The following is a 15175-nucleotide window of genomic DNA, read 5'->3' on the forward strand; positions in this document are numbered from 1 at the left end:
CGTACTATGTCAACATCATCAGCGTATGCTAGGACCTGTGTCCATTTATAAGGAATTGCCCCTTTTACATGTTTTTTGAATCTCGTATAATTTTTTCCAAGGCGAGATTAAAGAATATGCAAGATAGACTATCCCCTTCCCTTAAGCCATTTACTGTTTCTAATTCTTGAGATATTTGTCATTTTGTATCTTGATTCTATTCCTTACTTTGGCCATGGTGCACTTTACCAAATGTATAAGCTTTGCAGGAATATTGAATTGATGAATATTAGGAAGAACAACACTATATAATTGAAGCGGGGTAGCAAATAAAAGCTTACATATTATGTACAGGCATTAATAAAATTTAAACTCAGAGAAAAAGGCATTAATAAAATTTAAACTCAGAGTGTTATTTAAAAGTGGCGTCATTTCTTTTACGAAGCAATACTAAACGATGATAACAATACTTCAATTAACTGTATTAAACTCTTTTCTCCTACATGAAAAATAATTCAATAAAATCTTAAATTTTATTTGCTCTAAAACTCACGTCTCTACAAAAATATCAAATTGATTGTAAAAAAATTTTTAAAATTATTTATTAATTTGATTTTTTAAAATGGGTTATCCTAAATAATCAATTTTTTTTTTATTTGCCACCGATATTTTCAATAATGCTCATAAAATATCTCCTATAACTGATTTCGAATTTAACAAACAGAATAAAAAATTTATAATTTATTAGAATAAAATTTGAAAAAAAAATTAAAGTAAATAGTAAATTAAATTAAAAAAAAAATCTTTTATTTTCTTTATATTTAACATAAATTATTTAAATATAATTTGACATATTTTGCAGAGAGAAAAAAATACCATTTTCTAACAAAACAAAAGCCTAGCTAACAATAAAAGAAAAATTGTGATTTTTGTTGATTGTTGCACAAAAGTTTTGAACAAAAATTTTTTTTAATACAAAAGCAACAAGAAAACCAAAATATTCAAATTCCAAAAAAGTCAAAATTTGTATTTTATACAATATTTTTATTTTAATTCAAATGTAAAATAATTTATTAAGATATCAAAAAAAAAAAATATTGAAAAATATTAAGAAAAAAAAAATTGTGAAAAGAAAACAGAAAATTAATAAATTACTAAAATTAACTAAAAAAGAGAGAAAAAAAAAACAACAATTTATATTAATAACAGTTATAACACGGTACATCTTAAATTAAAAAAAAAAGAATAATAAAAAAACTGTGATTTTTTTTGTTAAACTTAACAAATAAGAAAAGTAAGACGACAGCAAAAGAAACAAAGTGATGACTATTGGAAGCCGATTGACCAAACCGTGAGTTAATAAATTTTTTTTTCTTTTTTCATTTGTCATTTTCTCTTTCTCTTTCAAATTCTATATATTGTATATTATTGTTATTTACAAATTAGCTTAAAAATTTTGACATTTCATGTGACAGATCAAGTTAATTTTTGTTTGATTAACTAAATTTTAAATTTGAGTCTGATAATAATTTATTTAAGTGTATGCATGTGTGTATACATAGCGTATAGTTATAATTTTATACATATAAACTAAAAATTATTGTTGTCTAAATGTTTGAAAGATTTTTGGACAATTTTTTTTGTATTTTGATATCAAAAGTTGCACATGATGGAATTAATTAAAATTTTTTTCATGTAAAAATTTAATAAATTATTCAATTTATTATTTTTTTTTTTTTTTTGGTGACATATTTTTGTTAAATTATTGTTTTATTTATATGCGTAAAACGAAAAAATAATAAAATATATTCATTCTTAATGTGACAGAAAAGTTGACAGTTGAAAATCATTAAGTTTTTTTATATTTTTTTTATTTTTTTTTTAATTTAAACAAAAAATTTTAAGAATAGTTGTAAATACAATATTAAAATTACAACCTTTTCAAAATATTTGATTTTATGATATACATTATGTATATTGAGATATAACGGGAAATTTAACAGTAAGTGGGTATTTGTGAATTGAGTCATAGTTTGTCAAATTTGTTTGTATATAATCCTAAAAATCTCCGTTATATCCCCGTTCCACGGAGATTGGACACAGCTAACTCTATATTATCGTATTTACTTCACTCTACTGCCGGATCACTTTACTTGGTTTAGTTTGGTATACAAAACTTTCAGTTCGTCGTTTAGCAATTCGAAATTGCTGATTTTCTGATCAAAATATCCGAAAAAACTTATAACTAAAATACAATTTAATTAGAAAATTCTATAATAATATCAAAGCATACCCATAAGATTAAGAAAATTTTTGATATCTTATACTCCTAGCCTCACCTATTAAATCGCATTATAGGAAGATTTCATCTTTTCTTAAATAAACAAGAATATTTTGTATTAAAAAATGAAGAAAAAAAAGTACTATAATTATCTTAAAAGTACGTGTAACCAACGTACCAACCAACCAACCAATCGTCAATGTAGTGAAGTTCAAATAATTTCAACTTTACATTTAACTGTTAAAATACTTTTCTACAATACCAAATTAATTTTTTTTATATAAAACTTTTGTAATTTTACAATTTAAAAAATAATATTTAAGAAAAAATAAGAAAAAATCACCAAGTCCCTCGGGGATTAATTACTCAACAAAAATTCAATATAAGTATATAAAACCTTCTCTATCAAATATTAAAAAATCATTGTGTATTTAAAAATCATGTCTGCAAGTCAATCGTGATACCATGTACCTACAACACCTACAAATTAATTGATTTAAACTTTTAATGTACTTAAATTTCATTATTTTTTCTCCATTTTTTTTTGGTTTGTAATTTTCTTGATTTATTCGTTGCTCAATGAAATTTTTCTATTTTGCCTTTTAAATTTTTAAACCTTCTATACAATGCAATACGTACATAGATAACGTCATATTGCAACACATTGATTTTGTATTATTGTTATTCAATTGAATAGAATGGCGTAAAATGAAAAAATGGAAAAAAAAAATTTTTTAATAGAAATTTTTTAAAATATTAAAAAGATAACCAAATTAATTCAAGAAATACCAAGTTGATTGCAAAATTTTCCACAAATAAATTTAAGTTTCGCCAATCGGCCTCAAATATGGAAAGTCAACAAATATATTAATAAATGAGCAACATAAATTTTATATTCTCTGTTCATTACCCTTTTGTTTCTCTATAATAAAATCACAATTACAACAAGTCACCACTTGTTTTCTATTAATTAGTCGCGCGTCTCAAGCTACTTTACATTTTCTATTCTTACTTTTACATTTTTTATTCTTAGTTTTTTTGCAACCCTTATTAAATGTTCTAAATTCATATTAAAAATTCATTATTTTGATTTTTCAAAAGAAAAACAACAACTTCATTAATTAATTATACGCAACATGAAAAAAAAAATTACAGGAATCTCAATAAAAAGGATATCCATGTCACGTGCATATTTACTGGCAAAATCTACTGAAACACATAAGATGTATGCGTATGCACACACATAAACTCAGGAAAACTTATGTTTCTTTTATCACACTATATATTAAATTTTTTTTCTCTTTCTATTTCAAATAAAAAATTCATTTTATTACAACGTTTTTTCTTTCATACATTTGGCTTAATTGATGTTGTATGTACTTAATGTTAAAAAAAAACTCTCTAGTAAGTTTAAGTAGCAAATAAGTATTAGACTAATTTTTAGAGTACGCTTCGAAGTCTTAAAGTGAGTGCCTCTATGTTTTCTTTTTTTTTTGTAATATAACATAAACTTCCGCAAATGAGAGTATTAAAAAAACTCAATAGAACTATCTCTAACTTCACTCAAAAACAAAATGCAAAATAAAAATTAAAAATTGGTCAAACGCATGAATATTTAAGGACCGCTACGTCTACATAAGAATGTATGAAAACCCGTAACATACAATGATTCCAGAATAAAATATAAAACCCCTTTTTTCACTATACGCTTATTAAAGTATATGAAAATCCTCTTAAATTATTAAGAGTCAAAGTGAGTAATTCCATATAATGTCGTACATATTGTAATTTATATATACTCGTGTATATATACATATAAATATATAAATCCAAATGTGTTTTTTTTTTATAATATGTTAAAATTTAACAATAATCATATGCCATAGTAATAAGAGTGTTATAATAATTTGCAATGTTAAGACGCTCTAAAGATTTTTAAAGTGTTTTTAATATTTTACAATATATTTAACTAATTTTTAATTATTTTATAAAAAGTTATATGACCGAAGGAGTAATGTACTTATATTAAATTGTACTTGTATAAGATTTACTTTTTATTAAAATGAGAGTTGCCAGACTTCTAACTCTTAAATTTTACATTAACGAATAATTTGTAGGCATTATTCTATAATAAATGATCCAGTAATCTTTTCAATAACTTACTGACTGTCGCACCATGGGGGTGTGGAAGAAAATAACGTACCTGATGCATTGATGAAGAAGGGGGTTGACAGGTTATTTTTCGGTCGGGAGCTTTTCTGCCAAATCGAACGACATAAGAAATAATAGAAAAAGCGGTCGAAACACTGACGAAGTCCTCCTGTCACTGACAAAGTCTGTTCTGGGAGATTATGGCTAGCAGAATCTGAAGAAGATAACAGGTTGGGCAATAATTAGGAGAAAATTTTCATCGCCGTTCTACCAGGGTTTTGCAGACCCAGAGAGTGTAGACATCTCATTATACCTTTGAATAAGTGTGGCACTCTAATTCGCAGGAGAATGAAAGTACCGGGAATTATGCGCTCATGACGGCTTAATTGCCGACTTCCGACCCTCATAAATTACTGAAGTTTATTAAAAAGGTGAGTTTCAAACGGATACCAGCACTGCTACCGCTAATATACAATTTACAATCTGCAATCTTCTCTAGTTTACAAATTGTAGATCATAAAGTCAGGATTCACATGATAAATGTTACTTCGAGTGGATAAAAATCAACCCATCAATAAATATTTAAACTCAACTAAGTCACATTTTCTCATTGGACTTGTTCCTTGCCTCAAAATTTTGTTTGGACTGTTAATTTATTCGTTTTACATCTGGCAATACTTTTAAATAATTAATAAAAAAAGTATTATAAAAAAAAATTATTCATTTTAAATACAGATTTGAATATTATTTGCAACCCTTGTGCCCTCACACGTTTTTCAATATTATGCACACAAAATTTATGTTCTTGTCTAAAGAACATTTTCATTTCGGTTTCGTATAAAAATTTTTTTTTTCTTAACCAAAAAAAAAATTCAATGGTTTTTGGTTTTGTCGTTAAAAATATTTTTGGTTTGTTATGTTTAGTCGCTATAACGATAATTTTTCTTTAGTATTTAAATATATAAAATTAAAAAATGACTTCGGGGGTGAGTTTTTGTATGTAAAAATGTACACGCGATTCACTTGCATATTAATAACACAAAAAAAGGGGTGCTAGAATGTTTTTTTTTTTCATTTCTACTTCTCTGTAATAAGAAAATAGAAAACTATATGTACAGACATAACATGGCACTTTTCTGATGATCATTAAAAACCTTAAGGAGTGTAAGGAATTCATTTGGATAATACTTCAGAAATTAAGTTGTTGGTTTTTAAAAGTAAGAAGAAGGTTCTTCGAACATATTTTACTTTTTATTTGCTTGTATATTGTTCCACAGATTTTAAAAATTTTTAAGATTTTTGATATTATTTATTTAAGGCGTCAACGGAATATTTAAATTGGTTCGAGAAACGTACTGTTCTGTCTGAATAAATTTAGAACCGTGACTTTGTGAAATTCATTGCAAAATAAATGATAAGGTACCTGGTAAATCAAAAGTGGAAGATGGTGTTAATTTTTCAATATGATTTGAGAAATGCTTATTAGTTGAATATAAATATTAAAATATTATCATCCAAGAACGTTGATTTCGAGTTAGTCTAACAAGTTCTTGCAAGACCTGAAAATAATTTACAATAACGTAATTACAATAAAATGATAGACCAAGAAGAACACTCTTTCCGGCAAATGCATTACAAAATTTGAAATTCAAACTAAAATTTCATAGATCATCCCCAATTCAAACCTAAACAAATTGCGTTTTACGAATGTTACGTATAAAGTATAACAAATTACCCTTAGCATATTTAGAATTAAATATTTAACAGTTTCTTATGTGTCTTGTAACTGTCATTCCGGTGGCTAGCTCTACAATCAACAATAATACAATGAATTGGATGACAATGTCAAAAAAGGGATGATTTTCTTTGGTATACGAGTATGTACATGTATTATATATTAAAATATGTATATCAAATATTTTTATATAAGTGAATATACATTTTATCTTTGAAAATTATGTGTGACACCTGCGCAAAAGGTAAATTTTATATAATATAAACAATACATTATACATATACACACATAATAAATGTATACACAAAAGAGGATAATGAAAATAAAATGACACCAACAATTTAATTGAAAAAATAAATAGAATATACAAGTATATATGAGTTTATATGTCATATAGATTATAAATTTAAGTTTACATACCCACATTTTACATACGTTGTATTGTGTATACACAAAAATTCGGTTACTTCCATTATTAAATTTCACTTTATTATTATGGCGGCTACTTTTACATTTTTATAATATTAATAATGTTATGATAATAAATAGAAGCTATCAATATAATATTTGCTTACATGTATTTGTATGTGCCGCATATGTTTATACGTGCACTGCATTCATAATTGAATTGAAATTCATCTAAATAGAAAGAATTATTCCAGTAGGTTTACGACATGTAGCACGGCCTTATTTAATATCATATAAGAATTTAAATTAATTTTTTTTTCGGTAATAATTATTTCAATTATTTTAAATTTTAGTTTGATTATTTTGAGAGTTTGTTAACTATATATGAGGCAGACGCAAAATTTTTTAGATTAAATGCTAGTTAAACTTTGATATATAACAGTAACTGCAAAAACATATTTTCGAAGCGAAACAGTTCTTCATTTACGAATTACCTCCCAACTCACTCCGGTTAAAAATATTATATTGTGCCTACTTGATGACGTCGACATAACGTATAAACCAACGAGTTCAACATACATACAAAAATTACTAGTAATTAGGGAGTAACACTAAATTCACAAATTTTTATTTCCTTATAGACTTAAAGTAATTTCTTTGTATATCATCGGGACTTATTCTGAGTATCGAATCACAAACAGTCGGATTGTGTATTTCGGTTTTTTATTCACTTTTTATTCACTTTCAAATCAGAATTCTAAGTATTTTCTAATGGATTGTTTCACTTTTCTAAAAAGATTACTCATTTTTTCAATTGAATTTTTGCATTTTTTCTCAAATAACCGACTGAACGTCTCACTTTCAAAAACAAACTGAATAAATTTTGTATGCATTTTAGAAAAAAACGAGAAAAAATAGAGTTGACCTTGCCAACTCTGTGATACTCGTACGAATTTGTTATCCTATGTGCGAATAACTAATGTGCCATAACTAACTATGGGGCCAGACTATGACTTTAAGTTGACGTATTACCATATTAATTTATGCACAATTTCAGTACTGTGTTTTTCAAAATACTGTGTATGCCAAACTACTATTGAAGTTGTACAGCATCTACCAGAAGGAGCCAAGCAATTTCAACGACTTTTATCAAACACATTGGGCCTACTAATATATTCGTTTGTGTGAAATTTCAATACCACAGCGTTTATAGTTTCTGAGATATAGCCAAATAACTTTTGAGGTTATATGGCAGGTACCAGAAGGAGCCAAGTTATTTCAACGACTTTTATTAGACACATTGGCCCTACAAATATATTCGTTTGTGTGGAATTTAAATACCACAGCTTTTATAGTTTCTGAGATATAACCAAATAACTTTTGAAGTTGTATGGCAGGTACCCGAACCAGTATCCCGATTATGTCCAATTTAAATAAGGTTCTGGCACTTACTACAATAAATCATTTGTTAAAATTTAGTGAACTTAGCTCAATTAGTTTTTGAGTTATCGCTGGCAAACTGACAGACAAAGCTAAATCAACACTGAATTCGACGCTGATCAAAAACATACACTTGAGCATTATCTCAGGGTAGTATTTCTTAGTGTTACAAACGGTAAGGCAAATTTAGTATACCCTTCGAACATACGTTCGTACGGGTATAACGAGATACGGAATACCAAATAATTCTTCTCACCCGAAAATTACATTGTACAAGTATACGATAGTTACTCACTTTCCGAGTAAAATAGACGATCAGGCCCTAAGTGATAGCGATATTTATTGTAATAAGTTCGATATTATTACTGTAAACACAAACCAGTTCATACAAATGATTCGTGTCTATAATAAAATGTTTAAAATTTTTACGATAAATATTACCATCACATAGTAATCCAAGACTCAGAATAGCCGCCCAATTGCTTGGAAAACTTACATTCATAATTTTAATAGGGAATTTCATATACTTACACAGATACGTACATACATTAAATAGATAAATTATTGTTAAAGCATTAAATAACAAATATTAAATTTTTAAATTAAATTTCCATTTTAAAATCGATAATAATCAATTATGAAAATTCATGTAAAAAATAATAAAAGAATTGGAAAATCATTATTCGTTTTCACAATTTCAATTATGCATCATTCATTTGATAATCACTTCACTTCTCTCTCATTTTCCGTGTATCTTTCCTATTCACTCTATATTTAATAATCAGAAATTTTCATTTTAAATTAAGCTGTCAATTTTATTGTCAATTTTCATATTACAATATACACATATTTTTTGTTTATGTGTATGTAATGGCAGTATACAATAAAAAATACAAGTAATGTCCCAATAGAATTTTTTCTACTTTTATTATTATTCTCTTATAGTTTTCTTTTTATTTTTTCTCTTATTTTTCCAATTTTCACCAACTTTTTGTCATTTGTTTTCTGCAATTATTCCGTTTTTTTTTTTATTTTTTTTTTTTAATTTCCTTTTTTATCGTTTTATAAAAAAAATTATTTTTCTCTTGTTTCTTTTTTTTTTTTGTTTTTTACTGTTTCATTTATTAAACAGCTATTGATGACTGTTATTTAATAATTTTATTATTGTGTTAGTGTTGGTATGAGTTCTAGATTGTTAAATACTGGAACTATTATAGTTGTAAAGTTCACCTAGGTAGTATATATAGGTTCAATAATCCATTATGATTAAATTCAATCAATACAAAATATTTAACAAAAAAAAAACAATGAAACAAAAAAAAATTACAATTATTAACGAATAAAAGAAATAACAGTAAAAAAAAAAAGAAATGAGATATAAATATTATACAAATACAGAACCATATTGAAGCTTTTATATACAGTTATATTATTTGCTTTATTTTTAAAACACTACTATTATAATTCCCATACCGTATTTATTAAAAGTTGAACAATAAAATATTCTACTGAAATCAGTGAATACTCAAAAATATTTATTTTTTGCATAATTTAAAAGAAAAAGTCGAGCCAAGAACTATATTAGTATAGTTGCTTTGTTCGAAATTCTGACTTTGTTATAATTTTTTAAATTTATTAAAATTAATCAATAAAAATTCAAAACTAGTGATTCAAATCTGAAAATGCTTATAATTTGAAATTCGAATCACAGTTATCGAAGAACAAATTATTTCTATAAATTCAATTGTTTTTACAAAACTAATTTCGCTTTACGATAAAAACCATCAGCATTCAGTGAGTGATTTAGTCTTCGCAGAAGAAGTCCCACACAACTCCATGCTTTCATTCAACACAGCATAATAATTCACTATCCATTTGTCAACTAACTCTATTTTTAAATAAGTATTAGTACCATACTATTATATTCTTATAAATGAGAAAATTGAATATTGTCTTATTTATTGTTCTCCTGACAGAAAGAGTTAGGTAAGAAAACGGTTTTCCAATTTACAAAATTTATTTAACAATTCTTGCAATTAACAATAAAAGTGTTGATTTCCAATCAAACCAAGAAACGGACAACTGGAATGGCGATAATTTTTTTGATATTATTTTATTTTATAATAATTTTCATTTTACCGAGTCCACTTCAATAACTTTTTTAATAAAAGTTTCAATTTGATGAAAAGTCGAATTGAACAATAATATTATAACAATAATAATAAGAGCAACAACAATATTAACAAATGTAACAATTTAAGTTATTACTGTATTACCATTTTTTTTAAAAATAAATGAACATCAGAACTTCAACTATTATTACCATACCACTATCAGAAACTCTTTAAAATAAAGTTGGATCAAACCAATGGTTTGTATTGTAGCACTCTTCCCTTCAACAAGTGAAAATTCTGCTTTTAAAATACAGTCTATGTATACCTATCACACTATAAAAATTATTTTCATTCATATACGAAACTATTTCTAGGATTGCATATATTTAGGATGATGCAATACAGTCTTTGAAATAAAACAAAAATTAATATAAAGTTGGGTTAACACAATGCTCGATTTTAAGGGTTAAATGCGTGAGTTAAACAAAATAATTATATTTTTTAATGTCATGGAATTTACCGTTAGCTTTTTGCGTTTATAGAAATTTGAAAAAGTTTCCGGTTTCGGAAATATAAGGCGTCAAAAATTCAAATTTTACAAATTTCAAGAGGCGATGACTTGAGAGCGGGTGGAGATGGAAAAAAATTTTCTTCTAACGAAATGAAGCATTTATTAGTGTCTAAAAGCCCTTAAAATTTCAGGCTTCTAGAGGCTGGGGTCTAGAAAATAAACGGCATTAAAAATTTGGAAAAAACTGACTTTAGATAACGGTAAATTTGAGCGGCCATTTTGTTTTTCTAAAGTTAACCTTTAGTATACTTCGCTAAGGGAAGCAAGCCACTGCCTTTCGGCGTTTGCAAAATTTGAAAAATGCTTATGGTTTCATTGCACTAAATAGTTAAAAAATGGCGTTTTTAGGGTTCCGGGGGGGTATAACTTCTAAAGGAGGAGAGATAGATCAAAATTGTGTTCTACGAAAATAAGTTTCTAGTAAAGATCTATGTACATACAAACTTTCAGCTTTCTATCTTCAAGGGTGTAGAAGTTTTGTAAACAGACACACGGACAAACGGACAGAGTGAAACTAATAAGCACTTTTTTTCAAAAAATTTTTGGAAAAGTGCTAAAAAAATGGAACATGAAGAAATAAATAAATTTTATTTAGTCACCTGACGGCAATGGCAGTATGAGCAGAAGAATATTGATTCATACGAGTAATTTTCTAGTAAAGTGACTTTAAAAAATGTACAACAATTAATTTAAAACTCAATGTTATTAGTTTTAATAAACCCATTGAAATTCTTTCGAAAACTAATTAAAAATAGCATTTTACCGTTCTGTAAAATACGTGATAATATACCTACTCACATTGTGGTATAGCTATGAAGATTTAAAATTGAATTGACAAAAACTTGTCTTTTACAACTGATATTTTTCGAGGTCTTCCAGATCCCACAGCTCGTTTTGTACACTACCCGTAGCTTCAAATTGAATTAATAAATTTGTAATATTAGTTTCTCTTTAATTCTAAATAAACTGCCTTTCCTTATGACTTTCTTTCTTCTGATATTAATTTCAATATTTTTCAATTTTGCCTTAATTTTATAACTTTCAAATCAATACTAACTTAATACGATGCCATATGTCCCACTTTTATACTTGTACAAAACTATATCTAACATTACTCTAGAACAATCTACGTATTCTCAATATGGTGTACCATTTCTCGATTACCTGTTTTTTGTTCTTCAACTTTCAGGTATCCCGATTTTTTTGAATATTACTACATATTATGTACTTACTTAAAAAACAATTCTTACAACTGCATTGTACATACGTAACTCGCCGCAATTTGTTTAAAAAAAAAAAAGAAAAAAGGGGAAAAGATATAAGAACATATTATACGCACTTGGTAAACATAAAATATCAGCGGTATCCTCAGAAAAAAAAATAAATAAAACAACGTGACATAATTAAGAACAACAACACTTAAGTTAAAATAATATTGTTGTAATAAGCACATATTATGCAGAACCGAAAGTAATATTGTGCTTTTGTTATAGATTTTTCAAAACTTCATAATATAAATATAGGTATACAATTATCCATTGTGTATATTAATTTATTTTAAGTGGTTATGAAGTTAAAAAATAACAGTACAACTACTTGAGAATTTTTCTGAGACCCTGACAAATAAAATAACTAGTAAAATAGGTGTACTCTAAAATAATTTGTATTACGTATTACGACTGTTAAGTGAACTAAATATTAATTGCCGTTATGCATAGTAAATTAATTTTTACCTACCAAATTCTATTATTTCTATAGTCTTTTGGTATAAATGGGAATCAAAGACAAAAATATATATAATTTAAAAGTTATCTTCACCTATGAATATCATATATTCTCTATGATACTAGTAATTTAAACTTTATATTAAAGCTTCTTTCACCTTCTTCCAATCATGTTTCTTAAATTTATACAGTAATTTAGTAAGAAATCCATGAGCATTTTATATGACAAATCGTTATAGCCGTTTTAAAATGTTGTCTTATTTACGTCATAAATGTGATTTTTTTTCCCCAACATCTTCTTCACGTGGTGGAGATTCTTTGAAACTCTTGTTTTTCCTCTTCTTACACTAATTACAATTTCATGTCCTTCTATTTGGTTATATTGGGTAACCATCTCAGGCGATGTAGAAATTAGAACCAGCTCGGCTTCCGTATTTGTTTCTGCACTACTGACAGTACCTATATGCTGTCAAATGTTGTTACAAAACAAATTGGTTATATTATCTTTTGACACAAATTTTGGACGAATCAATAACCTTTTTCAATTGATATTGAACTTTTTCCAATATATGAACCGGTACTGATTACGACTTAATTCAAATAAAAAATTCACTTAAATATAAAACTACTTTTTATATAATATTAGAATTTTATAACAATCCATACATATATGTATGTCTTTGAGTACCGCGTACTTAACAATGTTATGTAACATTCTCCTTTGTTTTTTTTAACATTCGAATTGGAAAACTCGTACAATATTTTTTTCTTTATTTTTGTTTTACAAATTATATTTTTGAGCACCGACAATACAATAGTGTTATAATTTTGTCATTTGGAATTGATTAAAAACTAACAAATGTTATGTACATATGTACATACACCTAATTTATTAAAGATATTTGAAGTATGTACACAAATTTTATTTTGTTTTATTTTCTTGTACACGACCACATTCTTGAAATGTCATTATATTTGTTATTGTTTTTAAATGTAGATAAAAACTTCACATTATTTCCAATTATTAAAACAAGAATACAATATTGTTGGTAAAAAACTACAAAAAAATATCAAAAATTAAAGAAAAACACAGATGCAAGAAATAAAATTTTCATTCAAAGACATTTTGTACAGTAAATTTGCAGAATGCACATTTTCTCAAATTATTTCGTGATATCAAAATATTCGTAGTTACCACAAATCATCATATTTTCATATCAAAATATTCGTAGTTACCACAAAAGGGACAATGAAAAATGCCGATGCTCAAATGCGAGCTAATGCTTTTACAACATTAACATTTTTCTTCAGAAATTTCAGAACCAGTACCCTGAAGATTAGTTTAAAGTTTCTATTATTATTTGATTTAAAATTTTATTTGATCACTTAATATAATTTAATTTAAAAACATAATGTACCACCGTCGGAAAACGGAAACAAAAAATTGGAACCTCCATCTGTTTTTTTTTGCTTCTATGTTTTACGAGTTCTTGTGATATAATTGATATTTATTATTTCTGCCTTGGTTGTTAAAATTTCTTATATGTGGTCTGTCCTTTAATAATGCTTATGCTTAATCCAATCTGATTTTACCTCATCAGTTTTACTTCCAGTGTTCGCGGCTCTGTTGTAATCCATGGCCATGAGGTTTTCGTATTTAATATACTATTATTTATTTCCGTTTTGCTTCATTTTGTCTGCATCCTTAACCATTCGTGGTTACAATACTTATTAATAATTTCCATCAGTATAGGCAGTAAAGGGTGTAGAACTTGCATTTGTACTGATTGTATGACTTGCTTTTGCGGTATCGTATATAATTAAGAAAGCCAGTTTTGCTGTGTAGAACCAACTAGTATGATCATATGACATAGCTTGTAGTAAAAAATTCTTTCTTTCAAACATCAATTGTACATAATTTGCTTTCAGAACTAATTACCGTTACAAATATTTTCACAATTTTCTTATCAAACTGTATATTAAGCAAGGGTTTCTTGTAATACCCTCATCACACTTAGAATTTACTCGTAAATTATTTAAAAAAGTTGAATCTCAAATTCTCTATGCTTTTAATCATTATAAATCTTTTGATATTACAACAGATTAACCCTTTTGTCTTGCTTTATTCAAAAAATTTAATTTATAATCGCTTTTGTTTTAAATATAAAAGTTATTAATTTCTTATCTTCTCTTTTACCATTATCAAAAATATTATTAAATTCTCCGTCCTTTCTCTTCCCCCTTATAATAATATGAAAAGCTTTCAACCAATTATTTAAAACAAAAAAAAAATTATGAAAAAAAGAGCGCTTAATTTTTTTTCTCTCCTTATTCAATAACATTTAAAGGAAAAACAAAAACAAAGGAATTATGGGAGTAAACGAAGAAAAATACATAGTTGACGTGTTAAAAAATAAAAGAGAGAACAACAAAAAAAAATATTAATGTACTCAAACAATATGAAATCTACTTTTCGGCCCCATTCAATATTCTATTGTTGAAATATTTGACATGAATGAAACGAATAGTAAACATAAAGGAAAGACATGGGGGAACTTAACTCTTCCAAATATGAAAAAAAGGAAAAAATTACAAATTTCTAGTAAAAATAAAAACCAATTTTTTTTCTTTTACTTTCTACAACCAATTAACTAATTGATTGAGAAAAAAAGGTCGCCTGACTCTTATACACACAACCAAAAAAAAAAAATTAAATAAATCCTTTTTTTATATACAGAAAGTCCTTTCAAATTCAGAACTATTTAAAAGGAA

General features: G+C 26.3%; 1 protein-coding gene across 1 annotated transcript in view; it reads left to right on the forward strand.

Annotated features, from left to right (window-relative positions):
- The first annotated feature begins 884 nt into the window (after positions 1-884).
- The window catches only part of LOC129606582 (SOX domain-containing protein dichaete), a 67755-nt gene continuing 53464 nt past the window's right edge, over positions 885-15175 (forward strand). Inside the window, exon 1 of the mRNA XM_055516966.1 lies at positions 885-1330. The gene's annotated coding sequence lies outside the window, so the exon portion shown is untranslated. The remainder of the gene's footprint in view (positions 1331-15175) is intronic.

Source organism: Condylostylus longicornis, unplaced genomic scaffold (genome assembly GCF_029603195.1).
Source record: "Condylostylus longicornis isolate FDR11 unplaced genomic scaffold, ASM2960319v2 ptg000019l, whole genome shotgun sequence".
Taxonomy (NCBI): domain Eukaryota; kingdom Metazoa; phylum Arthropoda; class Insecta; order Diptera; family Dolichopodidae; genus Condylostylus; species Condylostylus longicornis.